The following is a 24,464-nucleotide window of genomic DNA, read 5'->3' as shown; positions in this document are numbered from 1 at the left end:
TGAACAAAACATGCTAAATTTTCTGCTCTAGTAGAAATTGTATTTCTAGTGGAGATGGGAAGAAGGGGAGGCTGTCAATAAATAATACAGATACTAAACAGACAAATTATAGAGTATATTACAAGATTATAAGTTCAAGAAGTTTCCAGGCAAGAATACTGGAGTGGGTTGCCATTTCCTCCTCCAGGGAACCTTCCCGGCCCAGGGATCAAACACTTGTCTTCTGCATCTCCTGTATTGGCTGGCAGATTCCTGACTGCTAGTGCCACCTGGGAAGCCTCAGCATTTAGGTGATTTTAAAGACATGAGATTAGGTGAGAACAACAAATATGTGAGTATAAATGGAGAAGGAAAGAAGATCAAGAACTAAAATTAAGGTACTGTGCTACCAAGACATTGTAGAGCCCAGTGGGGAATGACTAAGACTAAAATGGAGTAGCCAGTAGCCTGGATGAGAGGGGAGTGTGTGTGAGAATGGATACATGTATATTTTGGCTGAGTCCCTTCACTGGTCACCTGAAACTATCACAACATTGTTAAATGACTCTGTGCATGTGTTTGCTCAGTTATATCTGACTCTTTTCTACCCCATGGACTGTAGCCCGCCAGGCTCCCCTGTTCATGGAATTTTCCAGGCAGGAATACTGGAGTGGGTTGCCATTTCCTACTCCAGATCTTCCTGACCCAAGGATTGAACCCATGTCTCTTGTGTCTCTTGCATTGACAGGTGGATTCTGTACCCCAATACAAACTAAAAAGTTTTTTTTAAAAAAAGATTGACTCTCACTCTATAGAAAAAAATAAAAATTAAAAAAAAAGGAGATGGTTGGACAAGATGATTGGATGGCAACACCAACACAATGGACATGAGTTGGAGCAAACTCCAGGGGATGCTGAAAGACAGGAAAACCTCATGTGCTGCAGTCCATGGTGTCACAAAGAGTCAGACACAACTGAGAGACTGAACAAAAAAGCCAGGAACTTAGCAAGAAAATCAAAAGAGACTGATGTCCTCAAAACCATGCAATACAAGTGTATCAATTAAGAACAGGGAATCACAGCGCAGAGAGCTGACAACTGAATTTAGTAACATGGATATTACTAACCTTGACAAGAGCTCAATGGGCAGGAAGGAACAAAAGCCTGACTGGTGGGAGCTTAAAAGAAAATGAGAACAGGAAAAATGAAGGAAAACATATATAAGCAACTCTTTGAAAAGTTCTGTCTCCAAAAGGAGCTGTAAAATGGGAATATAATTTAGCATGTTGGTATGGTGATAGGAAGGACCATCAAGTTAAAAAATATTGATGATGCAGAAGAGAAAGGAGAGAATTGGTGGAAGAGTATCCATGAGTTGGGAAAAGGAAATGGGGTCTAGTGCAAGAGACTTTTCTAAAAGATTCAAAATGCTGTGTGTCACTAGTTTCCAGGCAACTTTTGGCATTTTCAGAGAAGTCTGGGTAAAATTAATGAGCACACATAGATTTTTATTACATTTTCACTATTATTTAGAAGTTAAGAACTCCTTAGGGGATACATACCCACTACACAGAGTTTGGTTATCCTACATAAAATTACGAATTAATAAATATTTATGGCTTCATTCATATAGAGATTATAAAAAAAGAATAAGAGAATTATTGGTTAGTCATCATTCTTCAAAATCATGTTACATGCCCAGGGAGATAGTAATCATGAGGGTACTTGGCTAAATAATAAACATGTAGTAGTTAAAATCTGAAAACAACCAACTGATTGGTTTTCAACCAACTGGTTGAAAATAACCAACTCAGTGTATTTCAGTGTGGACTGAAAGGATGGGAGATGGGCAATCCAATCCATTCAAGGTTGTTTCATATTGTATCGTCATCATCTTCATCATATAGTTTAAAAGTTGGCCTCTTTTCAGTAAGCTGGAATAGAGTTGACAGAGGGGGACCATCATTCACTGTTATCTGCCTCCATCTAGAAGTGATTTATGTCACTTCTCAAACTCAGTTGGTTAGAACTATTCACCTACCCCCACCCCCACTCCCTAGGAAGCTAGGAAGTGCAGTGTAACAGTTAACCATGTGCTCAAAAAGAAATAATGGGTTTGGTGAGCATCTATGCAACCTACCATTAAACAGATACAATTTCATGACTTCCCATGAATTGTGAGACCTCAATTTCTCCTTTTGGCTCATACATTAGAATGAAAACCATCAGATATTATACCAACATTTGATAGTCTGCTATAGCCATTGCCTGAAGATGAGCCCATATCATTGTAAAATAAGCCAGTGTTGATCACATTAATGATTCAGATTCTTAAAAGTCATCCAATGCATGAGACAAATGCTAGGGGCTGGTACACTGGGATGAGCCAGAGGGATGGGATAGGGAGGGATGTGGGAGGGGGGTTCAGGATGGGGAACACATGTAAATCCATGGCTGATTCATGTCAGTGTATGGCAAAAACCACTACAATATGGTAAAGTAATTGGCCTCCAACTAATAAAATAAGTAAATAAAAATAAAAAATAAAACTCAAATAAATAAATAAATAAATAAAAGTCATCCAAGAAAAAAATTTCACTAACAACGTTCTAAGTGTTGATAGTTAATGTACTGGTTAATGAGGAAATTACACAAAATATATGCAAAGCAAGATAGATCCTTTTTGAGACTGAATAAAGATGTGTGGATGTATGTATCACAGAAATGGAATAGGATGGGGAAAACATTCAGGTTAAAGTAGAGTGTGGGAAATGCAAACAGTTCCTGAAAGTGGGATTATGAACAAGTAGAGGCTGGAGAGATATGCTCAGTCTAGATTACAAAAGCCTTTGTACACTAAGGAATAAATGTTTTATCCTGCACTGGGACATCACTTTTCCCAATGAAGCATTAGCCCAAGATAGCACAAAATGTCTACTTCGAATACAGTGCTAATCTGCAGATACTGCAAAGATAATGTCTTTATATTCCAAACACTCCTGTCTCATCCTTTTCTGTCAAATACACATACAATGAATACTCACCCATATTACAAGATTTTGGCATTGCATATAAGGAAATCACAGCCCAGCAAAATTTAAGGCAATGGATTCTCTGACAAACCCCTTCCTGGGATCAGTACACTGCCTGGCAGTGAGGATTCCTAACAATTGTAATGGGGACCTGAGAAGAGCCACTGCACTGGGAAACCCGAACTCTCATTCTAGAGTGAGTATCACTGCATTCCTCTCCCCAAGCTCTGACAATGTGGTGACTGATGACACTTCCCTTTGTCAAAGGAACCTAACTGGACTGGAACCTAGAAATGAGATGTTTCTTAATAACTCATTGCTACCCCCATTCATGACCTGAGATAAAGCCCAATAATCAGAAGATAAATGGAATGGGTCAAGCCCCCGGAACTACATTGAAATGACCCAGCCCAGACTGCTCAGGTAAGTAGACCCAAAGATTAGATGAGCTTGTTAGATCACTTTAGAAGTACTTACCAGGTAGAACTTTCAGTCTGGACTAGATAACATTAAACCAGGTTCCCCTGCTCCCCTCTGCTAAGCACAAGTATAAATCCTTAATACGGTACAAGAGACAACCAAAGGAGAACTCTAAAAGATGATAAGAGAAAGATGAGCTAAATCCATGGTCACAAAGATTTATCCATGTTTTCTACTAAGGGTTTTCTACTGAGTGGTGATGTCTAAAGGATATGGGATTTCCTTTTGGAACTACGAAAATGTTCTGGAAATGACTGTGGTGATGGCTGTACAACAGTTTATACCAAAAACTATTGAATCAAATGAATTGTCTGATATGCGAGTTTCATCTCTTAGAGCAGTTAGCAAAAAAGGAAGGAAAAAAAAAAACCAGAAAAAAAAAAAATAAAACAAAACAAGAAGTGGCTACAGTGATCTATAATAAAATAGATCTCAGAAGAGAAAGAATAACTAGATACAGAGGAACATTACACAATGATAAAAAGCTTAACCCACCAAGAAAACATAATGATCCTTTGTAGGTAGCGAAAAACAGAGCTTTGAAATATAATAAGCAGGGAGTTCCCTGGTGGTCCAGTGGTTAGGACATTGCCTTCCAGTGCATGGGGTACAGGTTCGATCCCTGGTCAGGGAGCTAAGATCCAACATGCCCCATGGCCAAAAGACCAAAGCATAAAAACAGAAGCAGTGTTGTAACAAACTCAATAAAGTCTTTAAAAGTAAATCACACCAAAAAAAAAAATCTTTAAATAAATACAGAAAGCAAAACCAGATAGAACTCAAAGGAGAAACACACAAATCCACAATTCTAAGTCTTCCCAACCTACTCTTAGCTACTGAGAGAACTGCTAGGCAGAAAATCAGCAAAGGTACAAAAGATATGAACAATGCAATCAACCAACAGCCTCTAGTTAAAATATATAGAACACTTCACCAAACAGCAGCAGAATACACATTTTTTCCCAAGAGCTCATGGAACATTCACTGAGTTAGAACATAGCCTGGGCCATAAAACACAGCTCAAATTTAAACAGAAACCAAAAAGCATGTGTTTTCTGATCATGGTAGGATGAAACTAGACATCAATAACTAGAAAGACAGGAGGAAATTTTTTAAAACCCCCCCCCAAAACTAAAGACACACTTCCAGTCCTGTCAAAGAGGGAGTCTCAAAAGAAATTTTAAAATACATAGAATGAAATGAAAATGAAAACAAAATTTATCAAAATACATTGAATGTAACTTAAGTGGTGCTGAGAGGGAAATTTATAGCAATGAGTGTTTACATTAAAACAAAGGAAAACTATATCAATAACCTAAGTTCCTACTGAGAAACTAGAAAAAGAGCAAAATAAACTCAAAGAAAGAAAAAGGAAAGAGCATAGATGAAAGCAGAAGTTAGGGTAACTGAAATTTTCCTATTAGGAATAGAAAATCCTCTATTATCAGAATATAACAAAGAATCAGGTTAACTAAAAGCTGGTTTTGGGGGAGAAAAATCAATGAAAACTAAAGTCTCTAGCAAGACTATCAAGACTAAAATTGAAGAAGATACAAATTCCCAGCATCAGGAATTAAACAGAGGATATCATTACCAGTCTTGCAGCCTTGAGAAGATTCATAAGAGAATACTATGTCCCTGTACTTACGGAGTTCATTCTCTCTTAGGTGTTACACAGTAAACTAGTAAACCGGTTAAGAAGCAAGAAATAATCAGGTAGCACTCTGGCTATGACAAAAATATTTCTGGGTGATGTGAGACAGTGACAAAGCAGTGATTTGAGATGGAGAAGACAGGAGACCCCTATGCAGCGTTGATGTTTAAGCTGAGAGCTAAATGGAGAGAAAGAGAGAGTTCTGAGAATCTCTGGGCAGAAGGAGAATCTCTCAGGCAGGGGTGAGTGTTGGTGCAAAGGCCCTGAGGCATAGACGAGCTTGGTGTGTTTTAGGATTAGAAGGTAGGTGTGGCTGGAGTCTAGTGAGCAGGAGATGCTGCTGCTGCTGCTGCTGCTAAGTCGCTTCAGTCGTGTCCGACTCTGTGTGACCCCATAGACCACCAGGGAGCCCACCAGGCTCCCCCATCCCTGGGATTCTCCAGGCAAGAACACTGGAGTAGGTTGCCATTTCCTTCTCCAATGCAGGAAAGTGAAAAGTGAAAGTGAAGTCACTCAGTTGTGTCCGACTCTTCGTGACCCCATGGACTGCAGCCTACCAGGCTCCTCCGTCTATGGGATTTTCCAGGCAAGAGTTACCGAAGTGGGTTGCCATTGCCTTCTCCAGGAGATGCTGGCTGGTAAGAAAGTTCACCAGGGGCCAGATAAGATGAGACTGTCCAGGCCAGGGGCAGGGATATGAGCTCGCATTTTGTTGTTAATGGGATATTAGGGGAAGTTTGAACCAGGAAAGTGACTTGTCCAAAACCATGTTTTTAGGCAACCACTATGGATGGTACTGGGGCTTCCCTAGTAGCTCAGTTGGTAAAGAATCTGCCTGCAATGCAGACCTGGGTTTGATCCCTGGGTCAGGAAGATCCCCTGGAGAAGGGAATGGTAACCCATACCAGTACTTTTGCATGGAGAATCCCGTGGACAGAGGACCTGGCGGGCTACAGTCCATGGGATCGCAAAAAGTCGGCTTCCAGGTGGTTCAGAGGTGAAAAATCCACATGTCAAGCAGGAGACACACTAGACATGGGTTCAATCTCTGGGTCAGGAAGATCCTCTGGAGGAGGAAATGGCAACCCATTTGAGTATTCTTGTCTGGGAAATCCCATGGACAGAGGAGCCTGGCTGGCTACAGTCCATGGAGTCACAAAGAGTCAGATACAACTGAGTGACTAAATGGGCACCACATGGTTGCTATTGGACAGTGGACAGTAGAAAGACAAGAGTGGAGGAAAAGACAAGTTGAATGGCTCTTGCTGTGGAGGTGGTAGACACTCTTGGCCACAGAAGTGGAGAAAATTATATTCAAATAAGTTTTGACAAGTGATAACTTTTTACTTCAACATTAAAATTTAGAATAAGAGATTCCATTGCTAAGCTTTTATTCTCGTATAGACTTGCTAACAGTATAATGAGTGCTTCTGTGTTTTTCCATCTGTAGTTATTATGTATTTTCTTGACTTCATCATGAGTCATAGTGATACAGTCCCAAAAGAGAAGCAATGTAATAGGAACCACATTTATTATTACAAAAGAAAAGGTCCCAAAATGCTTGGAAAAGCATTTCACATCTATACCAATTTCAGCACTCAATTTAAGTTGAAAAAGTTTGCTTTTACCAAGTCTGTGCGTTTTTGGAAACATTTGCTTTTTTACAGTTGGATTGTTTAGTTTTCATCTTAATTCTCAGGTAGAATTTCATATGCTAAAACTAACATTATAGTCATGACAGTGTTTTTCACATCTAAAAATTTTTTTGGCTTTATCATTATCAACAAAGATTTATTTCATGTTCACTGAAATAAACATCTGTATAAATAAAAAGAATAAACAGAAATTATTTTCAATGCATCAAAACTCTATGATTTTAAAGCAGATTCACAGTGAATACTAGCTGTGCTGAAAATAATACTAAAATCTTTCAAATGTCAGCCATTAATGGAATACTTTTGGTTTGGACAGCATGTGTATGTGTGTGAGTGTGTGTATGTGCTCAGCCCTGTCTGACTCTTTGCAGCCCCATGGACTGTAGTTTGCTACACTCCTCTCTCCATGGGATTCCAGACAAGAATACTGGAGTGGGCTTCCATTTCCTACTCCAGGGGATCTTCCTGACTCAGGGATTGAACCCACGCCTCTTGTGTCTCCTGCATTGACATGTGGGTTCTTTACCACCTCCGCCAACTGGGCAGCATAAGACTTTGTAAGTGATCTGGCTGAAGACAAAAGTGTTAAAAATCTTATTGAACAACAACGTGTTTCTTAAGCTTTGGGCATGTAACTCTTAGACCAGGAATAGAGATTGTCTCTACTTCCTTCTAGGTCACATGCTATCTTTCCTAACTGGAAAAGATAGAAGGCAGGAGGAGAAGGGGACGACATAGGATGAGATGGTTGAATGGCATCATCGATTCAATGGACATGAGTTTGAGCAAGCTCTGGGAGATGGTGAAGGACAGGGAGTTGCAAAGAATCCATGGGGTTGCAAAGAATCAGACACGACTGAGCAACTGAACAACAACAGGTCAATGCAGGCGTTTACTAAGAACAGAGGGCTGAGTGTTTGCAGGTACTCGAAATGATTACCTTCTACTGCCTAAAAGTGCTAAAAATTAGACAAAGTAACCAGCCTTCCTCAAAGCATGATACAGACCCTTTCATGCTCATGAATTCTGTCAGTTCCAGTCCTTTCATCCTTGAAGAGAGAGAAGGACTTCTTGGAGCTTCACATTAGAGTCCAAAGCTTAATAAACTACCAAATGACATTCTTATTATGGTTTAAGTGCTTTCCTTACATTTCCTAATTCAATCATGATTAACAAGGGAAAAATTACTTCCTCAGTTGGAAGTTTTAATTAATAATTATAATGAAACAAAGCTTAGACTTTGATGCATTTTCACAAAGAAAAGTATTAAAGTTGATAGAACTCTCCTTTTCATATTTTTGTTATCACTAGAGGCAAACTCTCTTGAAAAATATCTCAACAATAGGGCTTTGTGTTGAAGTGACACTGATAAGATATGACTGGATAGAAAGAAAGAGTTGGCTGTGCCTTATACGCATATTGACAATCTGGAACCCTGTAGATAAATTAAAGAAGAATCTTCATTTCAAAAATGATATTAACTCTTATACTCCCAGTCCACACTAGTCATAGGAAAAAAAATCAGGGATCCTAGACTATGATTCTTTTTTTTGTCAGTTTGATGCATATCTATTGATATTTATTTACTGAAATGTTATATGTCAGGCACTGTTCTGGGTACTGGACATATAGCTAGGAATGAAGCGAAACCCTACCCTCTTGGAGTTGCCTTTGGAGAGAGTCCATTAATATAGACGGGAAAAGGTCATGTTCTATAATAGGTGATGACTCCAATGGCAACTTCAAGAGGGTAGGACTTCACTTCATTCCTAGATTCATTTGTTTCATTCATTTCCTTAAACTTTCCCAATTCTCTCCCTAATTATGATCTTAGCTTTGACCCCTTTCTCTCAAATCCTCATGTGACTGCCTCCTTTGCATGACCCATATCTCAGTTTGGACAGCACCTCTTCCAAGAAGGCTTTCTTGACCATAATGTTAAAATATATGCACAAGATACACTATATATTAAATAGAATTGTACCACAGTTCAATAAGTAAACCCCAACCCCTCCTGACCCAGCCCCTCTCCCCACAGACCCCACTTCAGAGTAAGACTCTTGTCTCACAGGAAAAAAAATCTGAAAAATGAATTTTGTGGAAGACTTTAACTGCTTCTCTTGGTCTTTGTGAAATCAAAAAACAAAGGAAACAAACAAATGAAACTGATGTGATACAGAATTTGCCCTTGTAGCAAATGTCTGTATTAAATTTTGTGCTCTTCAAATATTATATTTTGTTTTCAAAAGTCCATGGACTCTATACAAATTATTAAGGAAATGAACAAAATTTTGAAATTTCAATTAATTCCAGAATTATTTAAACAAGTAAATCTGTAAATTGAGACAGAACTGTAAAATGAGAGTAAAAGATGGTGTTTAAAATTTACAAAAGCATGTTTTATAGCATAATACATGCTTAAATTTTGTAATTGTTCTCCATGGTTCAATCTATAAATGTTCATTCATTCAAGCTTGTGACTTAATGTTGTTTAAATCTTCTATATCCCAAATTTTTGTTTTGGCCAATTGTGAAAGATAAGTGTTAAAATTTCCCATTATAACAATTGATTTGCACTTTTTCCTTGAGGTTCTGTTGATTTTTATTTGATTTCACTTGATGCTGTTTTATTGTGCTGTGCTGTGCTTAGTCACTCAGCCATGTCCAACTCTTTGCAACCCCATGGACTACTGCCTGCCAGGCTCCTCTGTCCAATGGATTCTCCAGGCAAGAATACTGGAGTGGGTTGCCATGCCCTCCTCCAGGGGATCTTCCCAACCCAGGGACCAAACCCAGGTCTTCTGCATTGCAGGCAGATTCTTTACCGACTGAGTCACCAGAGAAGCCCAAGAATACTGCAGTGGTTAGCCTATCACTTCTCCAGGGAATCTTCCCAACCCAGAAATTGAATCAGAGTCTCCTGCATTGCAGCCAGATTCTTTACCAGCTGAGCTACCAGGGAAGCCTGCTGTTTCATTCAGTTCAGTTCAGTTACTCAGTTGTGCCCAACTCTTTGGGACCACATGGACTGCAACATGCCAGACCTCCCTGTCCATCACCAACTCCCAGAGTTTACTCAAACTCATGCCCATTGAGTTGGTAATGCCATCCAACCATCTCATCCTCTGTCATCCCCTTCTCTTCCTGCCTTCAATCTTTCCTGTTTTATTAGGTGCATACAAATATAATTTTTATTTCAAGTCAATTTATTTAAATCAAATATAGTAGCTATCACTAGTTATCATTTCTTCATTTCTGGCCTTAAAGTCCTTTTATTTCCTCTGTTAACAAAGCCACTCTCTGTGATTTTTGTGAGCAAACAAAAACATTCTTGTTATTCCAATTAAGTGATATTTAATCTTTAAAATTGTTTACACACGTGATTGAAGAACTGAGCAGCAAAGAGGGGCCAGTGAGGCAGCTTAGGGCAGCAGCAGCAGGAAGGTGTTAGCATCCCCAGGGCTGGAAGGACAAGGAGAGAAGTGGGTGCTCTGGAGCCCAGAAGCTGGTTCCATCAGAGCAGTAGCTAGATCACAGCAGGAGCTGCCCATCAGGAGCTGAAAACACAGAGGGAGGGGCTTTCCAAAGGAAGTTGTTAGAGACCAGGTGAGAAATAACTCTCTCCTCATTCTTTCTACCCTCTTGTCTTCCGTCAGAGCTTCACATTGGCCAAAGCTACACAAAACCAGAGGGCAAGGCTATCTGGGAATAGTGGGCTGTGTGATAAACAGCAGGGCAACAGAGTGAGGAAAAGATGTGAGGCAAACAAGCTGTTTCTTGGCACTGTTAGATTTGCCTGGTATATATTTTTCCATCCTTTCGTCTTTCTGTGCCTTCTGATTAAGATGCTGACTTTTTTTTTTATACAATAGCCTATATTGCCTATAACTTTGTTTTTGTGGTTGGCCTGATAACCCCTGAGTGAATGTTTGTATCTTTAAATTTTTTTTCATGTGGTTATTTTAGATTTATTGAGTTTTTTTGTACTATCTGCCCTCACCCCATGTTTTCCTTCTGCTAGTTTAGAAATATACCTATCTTTCATCACTATCCTTGATCCATCTTGAAGAATGTGTAGTCGTTTAGGGCTTTTTTTTTTTTGGTTTGTGTGTGTGTGTTTGTTGTATGCCTGTTAATAATAAATTCTCTTCATTTTTATTGGACTGAATGTCTTATTTTACCTTCACTCTTGAAAGATAATTCCAGATTGAGAGTTATTTTTCCAAGCATTTTTCTTTTGGTTTTTGTTTCCATTGAAAAGACAGTTATCTAGTTATCTTTCCTTTGTAGGTTATCTGTCTTTTCTCTCACGTCGCTTTTAAGATCTCACTGCTTTTTGTGTTCTGCCATCACATTAAGATGTTCCTACTTGAAGCTGTCTTCAAGAGACAGTCTCATATAAGAATTAATAGCATGGACTCAGGAGCCAGACTACTCCTACAATTTACGACCTATGAAACCTTGGCCATATTAGTTAAATTTTCTGTGCCTAAATAATCTCCCACATTGTGAGGATAGAGGAGTTAATACATGTAAATTGTTTTGAATTCTGTCTGGCTTGTGTTAAGCAACCTTTCTTTGTTTGGTTTTTTAAGTCTTTTTAAAAAATCTTTTAAACCTCTTTTTCTTATGATTCACTGAGAGCCGTTGAATTTTCTGAATTTGTTTCATTTATACATTTAAATAATTCTTTTCCTTCATTCTTCTGGTTAGATTTTGAAACCTTGACAACATATTTATTGGAGTATCTCACTCTATCATACAAATCTCTTAACCTCTCATTTTTTCAGCAAGCTCTTCCAGTTTGTGAATTCCTTCTACAACTGTTTCTAAATTACCATTTAGTCAGTTCATTCAGTTTCTAATTCATTCCTAGAATCTCTATTTACTTTATTTATCAAATTTCCCTGGTCAGTTTTTGTAATCTCTTATTCTTCTGTCATATTTCTATACTATCTTTTAAAAGACATATTAAACATTGTGTTATATTTCTATCAGATAATTCTAATGTTTAGAGATTAAGGATTTGATTCTGTAGTTCTTTGTTTAATATGAATTCATTTAGATAGGTTGGTTTCTCCTATGTCTAGATATATTAATACTTCTGGAATTTCAGCTGTGGGTGTTCCCTGGGACTGGTTTTAGCTGTATTTTTCCAGAGATGATTTGCTTTTGCTTTGTCTGGGACTAGTTAAAGTCTGAAATTAAAATTCAATAATATGTACTGCCTTAACATCTGAGTTTGGAGGGTATCAAATGGACAAGTCGCAACTCACCTTCCCACTGTACTGTCTAGATAAGGTTCTCTATCTAAACAACCCTCCTTATAATGGAGACCAGGCCCAGTGCTTGTTGATCCCTGAAAAGCAGGCTTACGTTTCCTACCAGCCTGCAGAATTATTCAAACAAGCCAATCATCAATTCAATTCAGTTGCTCAGTCCTGTCCAAATCTTGGTGACCCCATGGACTGAAGCACACCAGACTTCCCTGTCCACCACCAACTCCTGGAGTTTGCTCAAACTCATGTCCATTGAGTCAGTGATGTCATCCAACCATCTCATCCTCTCCTGCCTTCTATCTTTCCCAGCATCAGGGGCTTTTCCAATGATTTGGCTCTTTGCATCAGGTGGCCAAAGTACTGGAGTTTCAGCCTCAGCATCAGTCCCTCCAATGAATATTCAGGACTGATTTACTTTAGGATTGACTGGTTGAATCTCCTTGCAGTCCAAGGGACTCTCAAGAGTCTTCTACAACACCACAGTTCAAAAGCATCAATTCTTCAGTGCTTAGTCTTCTTTATGGTCCAACTCTCACATCAGTAGTCATGATACATGACTACTGGAAAAACCATAGCTTTGACTAGACGGACCTTTGTTGGCCAAGTAATGTCTCTGTTTTTTAATATGCTATCTAGGTAGGTCATAGTTTTCTTCCAAGGAGCAAGCATCTTTTAATTTCATGGCTGCAGTCACCATCTGCAGTGATTTTGGAGCCCAAAAAAATAAAGTCTGTCATTGTTTCCATTATGTCCCCATTTATTTGCCATGAAGTGATGGAACCAGATGCCATGATCTTAGTTTTTTGTATGTTGAGTTTTAAGCCATCTTTTTTACTCTCCTCTTTCACTTTCATCAAGAGGCTCTATAGTTCCTCCTCACTTTCTGCCATAAGGGTGGTATCAGCTGCATATCTGAGGCATCCTCCCACAAAAACCAAGGGTCCCCTCAGCCTTTTAATACCTCAGAGACTGCCTCTCACATCCCCTGTATGTTCACTCTGTTTGTAAGGGCAACCTCTGAGTGAGCCTGCATGACACCGTGTTCTCCTTCCCAAGGCTGTAAATATATGTGGCTACCCATCTTCACGTCCAGTGTTGAGTGTCCTGTGTTCAACCATCCTCATATCCCTAAGGTAGAAAACCCTCTTTCACCAATAGAATGAAGAGGAAGCAAATAAAACATGGGTTCTAAGTTTAGAGATGCATCTTGTAATGTAGAGTGTTAGTCACTTAGTCATGTCCTACTCTTTTCAACCCCATAGACTATAGCCCACCAGGGTTTTAATGTAAATTCAGGCCCAAATCTCCAGTAAAGTATGAGAAAAAGTTTAAACCTCTCTCAGCGAATGTTTCTCTCTCTCTCCCTCATTCATTTTTCTTTTTCACTCAAAGACAAGATAGACACATTCCCACCATCTCTCTAGGACATATTTTTTCCTATCTGCCACTGAGGAAGGTGTTGTAACCCTTTAGGAATTCCCCTGTTTATGGGAGCTGCAATTTGACATTTTTGTTGTTGATGAGTCACTAAGTCATATCCAACTCTTCGTGACCCCGTGGACTATAGTCTGCCAAGTCCTTCTGTCAGTGGGATTTCCCAGGCAAGAATACTGAAGTGGGTTGCCATGCCCTCCTTCAGGAGATCTTCCCAACCCAGGGATCGAGCCCATGTCTCCTGCGATGAAAGGTGGATTCTTTGCCAGTGAGTCAGCCTGCTCAGTTCTCAGGTTTATTTCTTAAGCCCCTACACACAAGACTTGTTAACACTAAGTGTAAACCTAACACTCATGCTTATTTACCGCATAATTTCCTTCTCTGTAAAATTCAGTTTTTAGATTCTGTAAAAAGATCCTTTATCTTTTACAGAAGATTTATCATGCTTTAAGAATATTTGTTCATATATGTTATATATCTGCACTTATTTTTTGCCTAGAGCAAGAGAGATTTTCTAAACCATTGCTCTCTTTCTCTCTTTCACACACACACGCACCCCAACGTATACACACAATGCAAACTTAACTTGAACTATTCTGCATGCCATTAAATATTCTGCAAGCATGTGATTATTTTTGCTCCACAGCATTTAATCATAGAAATGTAGCATAATTTAGCTAACTCTATTTTCAGACTTAAGATTTCAGAAATCTTAATATTTTTACAGTTATAAATAGTGCTGCAATGAATATCCTTGAATAAAAATCTTCTTATCTCTGATTGTTTCTGTCGAATAGATTCTTGGACGTGTTATTATCCTGACAAAGGGTATGAACTCTTTGCGGGCTCACAGTGCATTTTGCCAAATTGCTTTCTAGAAAGCTTGTAGCAATTTACAATTCACTGCAGTGTGTGATAGGTGAAAAGCAATGTATCATCGATGATTTAACGTGCATTTCCTGATTACTCATGAGGTTAAACATTAACTGACTGTGCTATATGTTTAACCAATTCACTTGTAAGAGTATCAGGTGACTTTAATTATCCACTTTGGAGATTTGTTCATTTTTTCACTCAAAATATTTGTGAATCTACTATAAGCATAGCACTGCATTAAAACTAAGGATTAGCTCAACAGCCCTGCATACTTCAATACCCGTGGAATAACTGGGATACAAGGGAACAATTATGTAATGATGTAAGGAACTGTAGCAGCAAATGAGAACTTCCACTCACCCAACCCTCTGTACAAAGGGAAAGGTCTTTATTTCACTGTTTTGGATAATCAGAATGAGCCTTAGTAGAATCTCTTGCTTTCTACTGAAAACGAAAATGCCATATTGAAATCTGACTTTAAAGGATTTTTAATTTGGCTATTTTATAGTTAATATTGTTCTTCCACTCCAGAGTTGTTTTGGAACCATTCAGCACTCACTATTTTCTGTACCAACATCTATTTCAACTCTATTGCTTGTTTCCATTATCTCTGGGAAGGGATCTGCTGATGGTTACCTAAGCAATTATATTCCAGTAAAAAATACATAAATAAAAATAAAACTGAAAATACTCTGAAATGAGCTACTCTAGCAAGCTGTTCAATGTTTTATTTCTTTATTTTTTTTGTTCAACATTTTCTACCCATACCTGACTACATTTTAAATATATAACAGAGACCCCCTAGTACCTACTCTGTATCATTTAATGTTTATTAAGTGTGAATAATTATTTTAAAAATTTTAAAATGCATCTATAAAAAAAAAACGAAGTAATTCTGAGATATTATTTAATGAACAATGTAATACAGTGGTGAAGCCATTGGCTTTTTTTCTTTTTTCCTGGGTTGGATTTGTCACATTCTTATGAAATTAACCTTTTCCTTCAAAAAAATTCTTTCCATGGGCTACATCCCTTGGGACAGTCATTCATTTGTCTTCTTGTTGTATTAATGTTTATAATAATTTCTCATCCTAGTGAAGGCCACTCGTGAGAATTTGTCCATCTCGATGAAACTGTGTGATAGTCCCACCAGGACATTTCTTCAAACCCCAGATAAAAGGATTTACACCTCTTCATTCCCTTTACATCCAGAGACAGAGGGTCAGTTGAGCATGTATGCTTCAGGCAAGAAAAAAAACATGCCCACACAGCTCATTTGTCTGTGTGATCAGCACCAGAGGACAAAAGGGAAATATATATATTTCCACTTCAAACACCAGCACCACGTAAAATTGAATACAGGAAAAAAGTAGAGTGTATCTACTATGCCTAAAACCCAGAAGCTGTTTTATTTAGGAAATATCTTTTGTTTTGTTAGGATAATTTTTACACTAATTTCCCCAGTGCACTAGCTTCATGAAGAATCCACCTGCTCTGAAGATTATAGAATTAAGAAATGTCTTTTCTTATAGAGAACAGAGTTATGGACACAGTGGGGGCAGGAGAGGGTGGGACGAATTGAGAGAGTAGCATTGAAATATATATATTACCATGTGTAAAATGATAGCCAAAGAGAAGTTGCTATATAACACAGGGAGCTCAACCTGGTGCTCTGTGGCGACCTAGATGAGTGGAAAGGGGTGGGAGGTGGAGGAAGGGAGGTTTAAAAGGGAGGGAACAGATGTATCCTTATGCCTGATTCATGTTGATATATGGCAGAAACCAACACAACATTGTAAAGCAGTTATCCTCCAATTAAAAATAAATGTAAAAAAAAAAAAAAAGAGGAGTGTCTTTTCAGTCACTGCAAGCCTAATCCTAGTAGATGTGATGGGCTAGCAGAGTACCCGACACCATTTATGGCAATTTTAAAGAAAATCTTATATACATTGAAAAAGAGAGGGGTGAGGGGAAGAAAGATGTAATGGAAGGAAGGAAGTGGGGAAGGAGTAAAGGAAGAGTCTGCTGGTTGACCAGGCAGCCCTCCAGTCTCTGCTGGTGTTGCTAGTAGATCTCGACTCAGTCCTGTTGCTCATGTGGGGGTCTCAGCAGGCTAACTCGAGCTTCCTCTCACGGTGGTGGCACAGTGACCAAAAAAAAAAAGATAATAGATGTGTGGCAAGGTCACTCTAGTCCTAGTCTTGAAACTAGCATGCGGTAGCCTCCACTGTTTGTACTAGTCCAAAGCCATTTCAGTAGTAATCCAGACTTAAGGAATAAATTAATGAACTCCACCTCCTGAGGGGGCTTCCCTTGTGGCTCACTCGGTAAAGAATCTACCTGCAGTGCAGGAGACCCTGGTTCAATCCCTAAGTCGGGAAGTTTTCCTAGAGAAAGGGAATGGCAACCCACTCCAGTATTCTTGCCTGGGAAATCCCATGGACAGAGGAGCCTGGCAGGATACAGTCCATGGGGTTGCAAGAGTCAGGTATGACTTAATGACTAAACCACCACCATTGCAAAATACTATGGATAAGAGAGAGGCAAAGAAATGGGGCAACTTTAAAAAAATTATCTACCCAATAGACAACAATTGTTTAGAATAAAGTTGTAAACATTAGTCTTCCTAATTTTTCTCAACTTTATCACATCTTTAAGTGTAACTTTAATAAAAACAAATAATTTCCAAGTCTGTTGTATAAATAACTATGTGATAAGCATTTTTCTTCCCTGGAAATCAAATGATAAAGAATCTGCCTGCAACGCAGGAGGCCGGGTTTGATCCCTGGGTCAGGAAGATCCCCTGGAGAAGAGAATGTCAATCCACTTCAGCATTCTTGCCTGGAGAATCCCATGGACAGAGGAGCCTGGCGGGCTACAGTCCATGGGATTGCAAAGAGTCAGACACGACTAAGTGACTAACACTACACTACTACAAGCATCTATCTAGGTTAGCACATTTAGCCAGGTCATTTCTTTTAAGGTCTGCATGTCTCACGCTCAGTTGTGTCCAATTCTTTGTAACCACATAGACTGTAGCCCACCAGGCTCCTCTGTCCATGAAATTCTCCAGGCAGGAATACTTGAGTGGGTTGCCAGTTCCTTCTCCAGGGGATCTTCCCGGCCCAAGGATCGAACTCGAGTCTCCTTCGTCTCCTGCACTGGTAGGAGACTGACTGGATTCTTCACTACTGAGGCACCTGGGAAGCCCGTAAATGTCTGTACAGAGTTTAATGAATCAATGTGCCATAATTTGTTTAACCATTTCCCAATGGATGAAAATATACTTGACTTTTACTTTCCTGTTGCAGGCATATTTTTACAAGCCCATTTTTGTGTGCTTATAATGTTTTAATTGTAAAAATTTGTTTCCTAAAAGAGTAATTTCTGGTTCCAATGGTATACACCTTTTTCATTTTAATGGGCAAAATTTACTTTTTCAAAAGAAGCTATTGGTGATGTATTTGTCAGATAACACCAGTTGCTGCAACAAATAACCTTAAAACATGATGACTTAAAGAAAGTCAGACATCAGTCAGGCAGCCATCTTGGGCTACTCTTCTTCTGAAATACTCGGAAACCCCAGATCCTTTCACCATGTGCCTCTGCCACCTCAGAGAGTGGCCTCAGAATTCCTTCACTGGGTCCTCTGCATTCAACAAGCTGCCAGGAAAAGAGAAAGTTAGGGTAAGGGGGTAATGAGCCACATTTTAAGGTTACATCTTTTGGCTCCCAATCTGCCATTTGTATTTTGAGTTGGTTTACCAGCTGGTTGCATTTAAATATGCTTTACATTTTTCTGTCTTCATGAACTTCTGTTTGTTAGATACTATGCTAGATGCTGGACTTTCCTGGTGACTCAGTGGCAAAGAATCCATCTGCCAATGTAGAAGAAGTAGGTTTGTTCCCGGGTCAGGAAGATCCCCTGGAGAAGGAAATAGCAACCCACTCCAGTATCCTTGCCTGGAGAATCCCATGGACAGAGGAGCCTGGAGGGCTACAGTCCATGGGGTCACACAAGAGGCAGGCACGACTCAGCGTCTAAACAGCAACAACATGCTAGTTGCTACAGGGCATAACATGAAAAGAAAGTAAGAATTTCTATCCTCAAGACGATTACAGTCTTTTGGCTGGATGAGAAGTGTACACAAATATGCCTAAACCATAGCCACGTAAGAAGACATCATGAAAGGAGAACATACACTCAAGCTGGGGCAAAAGAGGTGAAGAAAGACTTAAAGAGCAGTGAGTGTGGAGCATATTTAAACATGAGGTGAGCCAATAAAACGTGTTAACTAATACTAGAGGCATGTTTATTGAATCCTCTCCAACCACAGGAGTTAAAAATAGCAACCCCAGGAGTATTCCTTTAATTCTTTGGCTGGTGATGCTTAAGGATAATATGAGGAGAGGGGAATAAAATGTAAAAAAAAAAAAAAAAAAATTAACGGAAATGTTAAGAAAAAAGAAATCCAAAGGAAAGAAAATTGATACCCCTTCAGGCTTCGAGGAAAATCTCAGAGCAGAGCAGACTCAGCAAGGTGGCCTCTGGGCTCCACCTTTTCCCAAACACCCCAACCCAAGACCTGCACAGGTGGGTGATGAGCTGCGAGACCCCTTGCCGCACAGCTCAAGAGCACTCTGTGAATTAAACGCACATGTGTCCACTTGCCCAGCAGGCACCGTAAGTCACTCTGGCCACGCCCATGAAAGAGTAGCTTTGCGTAGTGAAGAATACATCTCTAGTACAATCGTGCCCGGGCCAGAATCCCAGCCGGCACTTCCCTACAGCGGGGCGTCCCTACTCAGCTGCGTTACCCTCTGTGCCCCCGTCTCTTCTCCCTTACCTGCATGCCTGCTCACTTGCTTCAGTCGTGTCTGACTCTTTCCAACCCCATGGACTGCAGCCCACCAGGCTCCTCTGTCCATGGGATTCTCCAGTGAAGAATGCTGGAATGGGTTGCCATGTTCTCCTCCACGGAATCTTCTTGACCCAGGGATCAAACTGGTGTCTCCTACGCTGGCAGACAGATTCTTTGCCACTGAGCCACCAGGGAAGCCCCTTCTCCCTTGAACTGGGATTACTAATAGAGCCAACCTTATGGGGTAAGACATGATGTGGGATAATATCTATAAGAAACTTTAATCAGGGCCTATGCCTGGTACATACCAGAATTACTATTTTACAGCCTTTGTGAACAAGTGGATTCATTGGCAAAGACCCTGATGCTAGGAAGGAGTGAAGGAAAAAAGAGGAGGGAGCGGCAAAGGATGAGATGGTTAGATAGCATCACCAACCAATGGATGTGAACTTGAGCAAACTCTGGGAGATAGTGGAGGACAGAGGAACCTGGCGTGGGTGCTGGAGTCCGTGGGGTGGCAAAGACTCAGACATGACTTACAGACTGAACAACAACAACCATAAGGTATTTTTACTCTTATTGGGATCCTTGTCTTCGAGATGAAGAAATTGAGCAGCAAAAGATGGACTCAGTTGCCAGAGTACAATATACCAATGATGGCGAGACATTATTCGAGAAAGTACTTTCCAAGGACACCATACTCCAGCCGTCCAACTGGCATTGGCATTTAGACCCTGCTTGGTAGATCCCCAAGCACAGGCTCTTAATCCCCACAGCATCCTCTCACACCACCAGAAAGCACGCACTACCCCAGACAGCAGAGGAGGTTTTTCAAAACACTTCGCAAAAAAATGGTTGTTTGCGTTGGGGTATTTTCAAGTTAAGAAGAGCAAAGCCAAATCATGCAAACTAAAGAAGGGGGGGTGGGAATAGAATGTTCACAATATATTCTCCCAAGCTTATATAATTATCCAGATAAATGAAACCCTAGACCAGCCTTTATTTGCCAGTTTCCACAGAGCAAATATAAGAGTGATCAAGATCAAGACAATTGCTGAAATTGTCTTGATGGGATCTTTCTTGGACTGAAGTAGGAGACCTGCATTCCTCCAAACAGCCCAGGAGCTAGTGCTCAACGGCCATTGGAACTGGACTTCTTATGAGCATCCCACAGAGTGCCACCTAGCAGTGGTCAGTGTGGTCATTAGTTTTCATCTGTACAATTCTTCTTCTGTCCAATCGCTTGGCAATGGGTGTTGTTTAATCTGATTTGTAGTCACTTGATCCTGCTAGAACCTCACATTCTCAAAATATTTTAGAGAGGAAACTATACGGTTATAAAGTAGAAAATCTTAAACTTAAGATATTTTAAGAGAAGGCTGCTGAATGAAAAGGCAGTTTTCCATCCAGAAGATGGTGGCAAAATGCACATTGACCTGAAACATCTACTGGTAAAAAGTAAAGTAAACTCAACTGCAAGTAAGGAAGAATTTCAACAGTTCAGGAGAATTTTGACTCAGCTATTGAAGGGTATTGTAAAACAATTTCTGCTGTTTCTGTCCCCCAGAAAAATCCCAGCCACAAAGGAAAAATCAGTTCAAATATATCACCAGAGCAGAAGGGTAATTCATTGTTGCTTCATTGCTTCCCTCAGTTTTTTTTTTTTTTCCTCTTATTCTAAAAATAAATTCAACAGTGCTTTCTACTAGAACAAGTGGTTCCTTTATGTGGGGAGAGATTAAGTTGGTGTTATTTTTTCAGACTTGTTTTTAAAATTTTCAAGTCCCATCACTGAGATTAAAAAGATGTTTTGTACATTCCTTATTTCTTCCTGCATGTTGAAGCCCCAAAACCCAGAATAAACCCCTGAGTGCTAAGCCAAGTTTATTATAAAGCCCACATCCTTGGCTCCAAATACTCCTGTGCTACCTTTGAGCCACTGAAGTGCACAGAAGTCCAGTCTTCCAACTGGGGACAGACAATCCGTTATTACAGGTGCTTCTCTGATGGCTCAGTGGTAAAGAATCCACCTGCAATGCAGGAGATGGAGGAGATGTAGGTTCAATTCCTTGGTCAGGAAGATTCCCTGGAGGAGGGCATGGCAACCCATTCAAAAATCCCTTGGGCAGAGGAGACTGGCAGTCTATAGTCCATGGGGCTTCCAAGAGTTGGACGTGACTGAGCACGCATGCATAATCCAATATTACATAGTAAACTTGATAGTATCTATACATCTGTACATTGTATCTATAGATCCTGAAAGAACTCAGAGGCAATAGATGATATCATAATAAATTTATGAAAGGAATGCTTTACGTAAAGCTTAAATTGCTTTACGTTCCCATTCTGTGAAACTAGTGTCACAGAAAAATAAAATCACTTTTTGTCACACACTGTCAGAGAAAGTATGTTCAGTAGTATCAGGAAAATGTTTACCCTTTAATGATTAGAGCTAAATTATATAGCCAGGCCAACAATTTTGAATACATATTCTGTCTATTATAGGGATAACAAAGTTGTAGGGGTTAAAGTGCAGTAAGCTACTCATGTTCAAATCCTGGCTTTACCATTGAATGTGATTATGGACTTGTTATAATTATTTTGCCAAACATAGTGAGGAGAGAGCTGTTTGAACATATTTGAATTCAATTCAGTTAAACAAATAGCTACTGAGTCCTTGTTATGGTCAAGAAATTGTGTTTGGCATTGCAGCCGTCTCAGAGATGAACAGGGCATGGTAATACTGCCCCAAAAACTTACTGAGAAGGGAGATGGGATAAAATACATAGAATGGTAACACAGTGGGTAAGAGAGATGTCCCGTGAAAGAATTACCAATAGTTGCTCCAGGAATGAGAGTAGGACAAGCCTAGATCGAGACAGAAGAATCAGTAGTAGTTTCAGCGGGGCAGTGGCTGTTAAGAACAAAAGCAAGAGGGTGATGAAGCTGATGGGAGGATGTGGAGGGCAGGACACTGCTTAGGAACATACATGCAGAAGCCAGAAAGAGTCAGGGCACATTTAAAAAAGAAAAAAATGAAGTGACCTGCTCTGGGAGAAATACAAAAATTGAGAGAAATAAACTAGAAACCTAAGTAAGCCAGGGTCTGGAATGACGGGTGTGGAATTCTTGCTTAACTCCAAAAGCAATAAAAATGGGCAACATTCACCTATATGTACCAAGCACCTCTGGAAGCTTCTGGAAAGAGATTAAATACTGGTTTAAACTCTAGATGCAAAGATAGTAATTCAATAGGAAGCAACCTTATGAGTTTTCTTGCGTGAAAATAGCAGATTAAACTTCGAATGGAAATTTATAAATTAATTTACAATTTTTAAGAATGTGTTGGAACTTTATCACATTTTACCAAGCAGCAGGCTTTCTGAAAGACCCTTTTTTTTTGCAGGAATTGAAATAATTAAATTGAAGATTCAGTGTACCTTTTCAATCATTTTATTAAAAAACTCATTCTGGTTTTCTCTGAGGGAGAGATAAACCACTGCTAAGGGAGTGGATAAATCTTTTTTTAAAAACTGTATTCACCATAAAATATATGACACTATTCCCATATAACACCTAACAGAAGCAGGTCACATAAAAAAATTTTTAAAAACTTGCCCTGTCGTACTAGCCTTTTGTACTCATTTCTATACCAAATGTTAGAAGTATAAAGATGATTGAGATTTAATCTAAAGCAGAAGAAAAATAGCTTATAAACTAACGATTACAGCACAGTAATGAAGGAATACACATCATGCCTGGGGGGGAGGGTAGGGAGAGAAGCAGGGCTTCATGTGGAGGTAATATTTGATTTGGATTTTGGAAGTGATGTGATTATGTGGTACTGCTGATGCTTTTTCTAGACCAAGGGAGCGCTAGGTGTAAATGCTTGAAAATAAGGCCAGCAACATGTGGCTGTTTGGGGGAGAGTCAATGGTTTGGTATATTTGGGTATCAGAAAGCTGGACCACCAAGGGGGTCCCAATCTTCTGGGAGTCTAGAGATTATAGGTGTTTATAGACACCACATCAAAAACATAAATGGGTAAAGCAGTCAAGAGAGTGGAGGAAGGGGAGGAGAAGGAGCCACAAGAACTAAGGTATTATTCCATAGGGGCACTTAACACGTAAAGGGACCTTAATAATGGTTTCCTTAGTTATATTAATAGATGATGTGCATGCTCAGTCGCTTCAGTCCGACTCTGTGTGACCCCAGGCTGTGTAGCCCGCCAGGTTCCCCAGCCCGCCAGGCTCCCCATCCCAGGCAAGAATACTGGAGTGGGTTTCCATTTCCTTCTCCAGGGGATCTTCCTGATCAGGAATCGAACCTGCATCTCTTGCATCTCCTGCATTGGCAAGAGGATTCTTTACCACTGTGCTGCTCGGGAAGCCCTAATGATAGGAGGTATTCAAATGTAGTAATAGAGACAAGGCAACATAGATAATATAGTACAATTGTAACTCTTTCCTACTTGTCTTAATAAAATGGAAGTGTTTATATATTATGACAGCCTGAATCTTTACCAATAGCTTCCTGAATTAAATCTCTCCAGATCAAGAAAAAATATGCTAAGTTAAGTTGTTTTCTTGCAGAGAGCATTTTTTAGGCATTTGATATTTGAAGACCATCAATCCCATCTAAAGAGATTCTGTCCCTTCCCTCCAGGAGCTTAGAATCAGCATCAAACACATTAACACAGACAGGTGTATTGGAATGCCACTAGGAACAAAATGGAAACATTAAAGCAATACATGGATAGACAGGTAATTGCATTATGTAAAGGTCAAGTGTAAAGAGATTTATAGTGGAAGGAAGCAGGGTGCACTTAATCAGGGCAGAGATCAGGGACAACCTGTGGAAACAGGGCAGGTTGAGGGTAGAGTCACTTTCCTAATCAACCCTGGAAGATTTCATGGGAGGAGTAGGGATTTGGCAGCCACCATCAGCCTAACTTGGAGCTGAAGAGTCTCTTGCTATCTTGAAAATGTGTGATTTTTGAATTAGTGAGTTGAAGGCTACAGCATAATAATCCAGTCTTGTGAAGCAGGAGGATTCCTTTTCTTTCATCTTTGGCTCAGGGATCATTTAAAAAGGCCATCTCTCTCATGTGAGAGTGTTTTTTTTAAAAAATGTAACCTTCTAAAAGTATATTAAACATTGTAATACCTAGTTTTACATCACATCTTAAATTTTGCCTACAAAATCAGATGTTG

General features: G+C 39.6%; 1 long non-coding RNA gene across 1 annotated transcript; it reads left to right on the top strand.

Moving 5' to 3' along the window:
* The first annotated feature begins 319 nt into the window (after positions 1–319).
* Positions 320–19,965, top strand: LOC122451130. The gene is made up of 3 exons (XR_006272310.1): positions 320–331; positions 5,818–5,820; positions 19,893–19,965. It is a non-coding gene; the product is annotated as an uncharacterized LOC122451130 (long non-coding RNA).
* The last annotated feature ends 4,499 nt before the right edge of the window (positions 19,966–24,464 follow it).

The sequence above is a fragment of the Cervus canadensis genome, chromosome 12 (assembly GCF_019320065.1).
Source record: "Cervus canadensis isolate Bull #8, Minnesota chromosome 12, ASM1932006v1, whole genome shotgun sequence".
Lineage (NCBI taxonomy): Eukaryota > Metazoa > Chordata > Mammalia > Artiodactyla > Cervidae > Cervus > Cervus canadensis.
The sequence above is the reverse complement of the archived record's forward strand: the minus strand, read 5'-3'. Positions and strand labels throughout refer to the sequence as shown.